The sequence below is a fragment of the Staurois parvus genome, unplaced genomic scaffold, assembly GCF_062004578.1.
Source record: "Staurois parvus isolate SC_StPar_1 unplaced genomic scaffold, SC_StPar_1.0 ptg000457l, whole genome shotgun sequence".
NCBI lineage: Eukaryota > Metazoa > Chordata > Amphibia > Anura > Ranidae > Staurois > Staurois parvus.
This window is the reverse complement of record NW_028318253.1, coordinates 668,796-675,087: the sequence shown is the minus strand read 5'-3', so window position 1 is coordinate 675,087 and position 6,292 is coordinate 668,796.

Here is a 6,292-nt window from a genome sequence, read left to right as displayed (position 1 = left end):
CTCAGCGCTGTACATTACAAAGGGGGACAGAACATGTGACAGAACAATACCAATACAATGCAAAACATGAGGGGATTGAGGGCCCTGCTCTTTCGAGCTTACAATCTAGGAGGGAGGGGATGGTGGCACAGGAGGAGATAGCTGTGGGGGATGGAGTGGTAGGAGGAGTGGAGGAGGTTGGCAAGTTAGTAGGGGGTGGGGTAGGCTTCCCTGAAGAGATGGGTTTTCAGGGTGCGCCTAAAGGAGAGGAGAGTAGGTGATAATCTGATGGGTTGGGGCAGGGAGTTCCAGAGGATGGGTGACACCCTGGAGAAGTCCTGGAGGCGGGCATGGGAGGAGGAGACCAGGGAACTAGAGAGAAGGAGGTCTTGTGAGGAGCGGAGTGTGCGTGCTGGGTGGTACTTGGATATTAGGTCAGTGATGTAGTTCGGGGCAGTATGGTGGACGGCTTTGTACGTCAGTGTTAGGATTTTGAATTTGATCCGTTGCACAATCGGAAGCCAGTGGAGGGATTGGCAGAGGGGGGTGGCGGAAATGGAGCGGTTGGAAAGGTGAATGAGTCTGGCAGCCGTATTCAGGATCAACTGAAGCGGGGATAGCCAGCGGCGAGACTGGCCAGTGAGGAGGGAGTTGCAGTAGTCGAGTCGTGATATGATGAGGGAGTGGATGAGCTGTTTAGTGGTTTCTGGGGTTAAGAACGTGCATATTTTGGCGATGTTGCGGAGGTGGAGTCTGCACGAGTTTGTTAAAGATTGGACTTGGGGCTGGAAGGATAGGTTGGAGTCCAGAACACAAGTACTCCGGCCTGCGGGCTGGGTTTGATGGTGGCGTTGTTGGATGTGATGGAGAAGTCAATGGGGGTGGTGTCCGGGCTGGGGGGAAGACTAGGAGCTCAGTTTTGGAGAGGTTCAGTTTAAGGAAGTGGAGCGACATTAAGTCAGATATGTCGCTCAGTAGGCGGAGACTGAGGTGGTGAGGTGGGGGTTGAGAGATAGATTTGTGTGTCGTCGGCATATAGGTGGTAGTTGAAGCCGTGAGAGTGTATGAGTTGGTCAAGGGAGGAGGTGTAGATGGAGAAGAGAAGGGGCCCGAGGACAGAGCCTTGAGGGACCCCAACAGAGAGGGGGAGTGAGGGGGAGGTGGTAGCATTATAGGTAACGCTGAAAGAGCGTTGTGACAGGTAGGATGAGAGCCAGGAGAGAGCAGAATCTCTGAGGCCGAGGGAGTGTAGTTTTTTGAGGAGGAGGGGGTGGTCGACTGTGTCGAAGGCCGCAGAGAGGTCATCTATATTTTCTTCATTTGTGTGCACTGATAACTCACATTTATGAGGGTGAGCAAGATAGCCTGCGATCTTATTGATAGAAGCCGTTTACTATACACCTTATTGGCTCACAAGTAAAAAATTTTTTATATTAAAAAAAAAAACAATGTTGGGGTACTACAAATGTTGATCAAAGGTACATTAAATTATGATTTGTTGCATGTAGCCTGTTTACCGAGTTACTCTCAGTTTTGGCCTGTCATTTATCTTTGGAAATAGGTGATCCATTTATCTTTGGAAATAGGTGATATCATGGGATAGCATGTTTCAGTCCATCCAATGCCGACAGGTTGCACCTCAGACTGTCCAGGAGCTCAGTGATGCCCTGGTCCAGATCTGGGAGGAAATATTCCAGGACACCATCCGTCATCTCATTATGTCTCTCACATTGTCAGCCATGCATACAAGCATGTGGGGGCCATAGAAAGTACTGAGTACCATTTTGAGTTGCTGCAATGAAATTTCAGCAAAATGGACTACCCTGCTGCATCATTTTTTTCACTTTGATTTTCAGGGTGTTGTTGAATTCAGTCCTCTGTATGTTGATCATTTTCATTTCCACCAAATAATGGGGCATCCTTACTTTCCTAACACATTACCCAGTCCAAAACATTGTAGATATCCATCAGGATATTTCTCCCCATTGAGATCTGATGTGTTTTCAAAGTGTTCTTTTAATTTTTTTTGAGCAGTGTACGTAAATACCAATGTGAAATTCATAAATAAGAGGGGCATTCAAGTCAAACCAAGATTATGGAGTTTATATAGTAAAAGAACAAATTTCAAGGAGTGGAAACTGCATTTGTTTTACAACACACTCCCCTGCTACATTTATCCCAGTGTTTAATTAATACCTCTAAAGCTTTGGCATAGAAAGATTTGTCAGTACACCTGAACCATCCTAGGACGACCTTCTTCACTTCGTCATCAGTGAAGCAGAGAAAGAAATTCGTCTCTTGTGCAATTTCAAGACAGGTTATGTGTCGATTAAGGATCAGGCATCCCATGCACTGGATGTTCACAGGAATGACTGCTGTGTGCTGGGAACTACCATGGCTGGGATTGTCACTGATGGACGTATGGCCATCTTTGAAAAGTTTACACCATTCAAATGTCTTACTGTGGCTGATCATCTGATCACCTTACTGTGCCTGAAGTCTTCTTTAGATATCCATGGATTTTACACCTTCGTTCACAAGAAACTTCATCACCACTGTTTCATGCACACACTAACACTGTTGTCTGCCATCCTAATTAACATCCTCTGGACTGGCCCGTGACAAGTGTGCCACCTTTTAGTAAAAGGACACACTAGCATCCCTTTTTATACCTGTAAAATGTAAATTCCCGTTTTGACTTGAACGCTCTTGTATAACCGATGAATAAATATGTGCTAAAAATCATTCACAATCAATCAAGTTCACCAATAAAATACATCCAATGGATTACTAATAAAGTTTATTCAAAAAGTGACCAATGTGAAAATATAAATAAATCCAAAAATCTTCAGTTCTGTGCAAAATTGGAAATATATTCTTCATAGTGCACACGCCACACCTGGTGTCCACCACCTTGAAAAAACTGGTAACTCACCCACAGCTCATAAAGAATACATTCTTGGCATTCAGTGTGCAGCTGAACTACTACCATGTATCCAGCCAAAATCTCTGCAGCATAAGTATTCTCTCCAGTAGACAAAGGGTTAGACATCTCCAGCCAACCAGAGGCCATTGGTTAATACCAGTATTTTCTTATCTCCGACAACAGCCATACACAAATGTAGTACTCTCCTAGATAGGTGCTAGGATCCGTATAGTTAGGATGAGTATACTTGTGTTTCTCTGCTTAACAGCGAGGCTGTTAGGTAAATAAAGGTTTCTATTCTGCTAAACAGAGTGCTGTAACTGATAAGTCAGGTCTGCTCATCATGCTCTGGTGCTATTTGAGTTTGTCTTGAGCTCCACCTGTCTTCAGGAAACTATGAGAGCCTTCTAGAACCTGGGTGGGAGCTAGGCAAATTAGCAGCATGAATATGGATACAGCCCTTGCCAATTGCAGGGGAGGGTAGCCCTGTTGCATGCTGGGAGTGATACTTATGTTCTGCGAGCACATGGGTTCAGGGTCTTTCCCTGGAGAAGATTGCACCAAGCCAGGCTGAAGGTTGGCTTGCCTCCCCTAGCACTTGCTGCCATGTGGCCTCAGGTGGGCTTCCTGTCAAGGTCCTACCTTTTCTCAGAGGTTATGTTTCTCCATGTGCTGGCATCCATGTTGGATTTCTGCAGAGCATGGTGGGAATCTTTTATGCCTTCTGGTCTCTGAGGTCCATCCCCCAGAGGGGTGTGGCTGCTTACATATAAGCCTGTGGTCCGCACATGCCCTTTGCACTTGTGTCTTGGTGTTGCTATAACTCTGTTCTGACTCTTGTGACTCTCCAGGAATCTGACTTGGCTTGTGACCTGACCATTCTTTGTGTTCTCCTTTGATCTGACCCTCCGTTGCTGAACTCGGCCTGTGACCCGTGATTCTCGTCTGCTGTCCTGTACATTTTTGTCCCGTTGTTGTCGACCCGGCCTGCCCGACCACTCTATTGTCTTTTCCACCAGTTGCACGCCATTGGCGGCGGCCATTACCGCAACTGAGGTGTCTCGGGGGCCGCGACCTGGTTCCTGGCTGCGTCAAGTCCATCCCCACCATCAGGGGCCCTGGTGAAGGGCAGCCTGGGACTTAGACTCCGCGCCCTGGGGGACTTCGGTCTGTGGGTGGTGGTTGTCGCCAGCCAGTGCGTTACATTGTTTAGGCCTGCCTGTCCGTTCCTCAGCTCCTGCCCTGACACTTCCTGAGGGTTTGAAGCTAGAAAGAGTGACCCTGGTTCTTCAGTATGCTGATTTAGGGGAGCTGTCTGCCAAGGATCTGTCTGGTATCACTGAAGGATGTCACTGGGAAGATTGGAAGGAGGCTACCATTTTATCCTTGGGGATTGTGAGTAAAGACACAGATATCTTGGGGACTCTGTGTGCTTTGCTACCCCTCTTGTGCTTGATAGTCAGTATGTGTCTGAGAAAAGGGAACACTAGCTAGTGTTCTGAAGAACTTGTCCAATTGTTGCTGCTGCTAAGGGACTTTGCTCAACTCTAACCTGCTTGTTGCTACAGTCTAAAGAGAAGTCTGCTATCTGCTTTCAGCAAGAACCTCAACTGTGCCTAACTAAGAGATCAGTTAAATGTCCACTGATGTGAATAGTTCTAATTTTGGAGTACCCTACTAAAGTTTCCAATCCCTATCCCCAGTTCTACAATGAAACTCCAAAGACAACATCCCCTTGACTGGTCATTGGAGAAAGTGAGCGAAAGTGCGTGTGTGTGCACCTGACTCTGGAAAATACTTTGTGCCTAGCTGTAGGGCGAAGCAAGGGGAGACCCGGACACAAAATACAAGAGGCTCCTGCAGGGGTAGCGCTACACGAGGAACAGAGAGAGCACCAAAATAGTATAAATTCCTTAATTATGTATTGCCAAAACAAAAGTAACAAACTTACATTCAGTAGTGTCTAACCTGGCAAAAAAAATCACAGCGCATAAACATCTAAAGATGATGTCACTCCAAATAGGCTCTTCTCTATGCATTTCGATGTGATGATGTCATCAGAAGCGGCATATTTAAACAACAAATAATTACATAATTAAGGATTTTATACTATTTTGGTACTCTCTCTGTTCCTCACAACAACCTCACAACCCGCACCATCTGCTGCGTTGTGTATGGATGGTGGGATGAAAACCCTACACTACACTATTCCCCTTTTCCAACCTAGCACCGACACGTAAGTGGTTGCGAATACTCATGTTGCAGGGCTCTCTCTGTGGTTCCAGGTCAGAGCTCCTAGAGTGTAGCAAAATCTAAATGAAATCAATCCGCACTACCGCCATTGCTCTAAAATCTTCGTTTTATTAAATTGACCACAGTAAAAACATCAAAGATACAAAGGTTGATGCGTTACGGTTTAACAAGCCTTATTCAAAACCCATATGGAGCTCATTGGCGGTTGTGTGGATCGATTTCATTTAATGCTGGAAGGGATAAGGAACTGTGGACGTGGATGCACCTGCCTAGTTCCTGGGATGAGCATTGGAGGGGTAGTAGCACCTTCTTTTATTTTTTCAGTCTAGCCATTCACTTGGTGCCCAATCCACCTTGCATGTGTTCCATAGAGGGGTCTGCTCATCACTTTCAGGAGGGTGACTACTGCCCCTGACCATGCCCATTCCCAACCTGGGGCATCTGGGACCCTGTCCACCACCATCCGAATAGTGTATCATGGATTCTACCTGTTCAACCACCTGCAGTATAACTGTGTACTATCCCACCTTACAAACTACCATTCTGGGGTTAATATTGTCTTGAATAAAGTTATTCCAGACAGAAGCAAAGTCATGTTTGTTTTCTTGTAATAAAGGATATAACTTCTCTACATTTGGTAAGGTTGTGGGTGCAGCGTGGTGCTTCGGCAGTGAACACACTAAGTCCAGTTCCATTTAACAAAACTTGTATTGAAGGAATGTATCAAAGATACAAGGGTACCCACCTCATGACCTCAATGATGTACCCCCCCCTTATTTACATTATCTGTCCCATCATCAAGGGTGCTGAAATACCATAGAGATTGAAACCTCAAGTCCTTTTGCTCTACTTTAGCTTATCTGAAAGGGGGGATTTAAACCTTAGCTCATGGTCAAGAGAAGGCTGAAGAGGGTGTCACAGAAGGCATGGAGATGGAGGAAAGGTGCCCCACCATGGTCATGATAAGCAATGAAGTCCCAGCAGGAGACCCTGCAATGCTTCACCCAAACCTAAAGGTTTTGGGTAAGATTCTGCTCTGAAGCCTTGTAAAGCAGCTGAACGTGATCCTTTCACCTTCATCATGCAGCGACAGCACAGTGAAAGGCTCATAAAAGTGCATTTACAGAGGCTTCC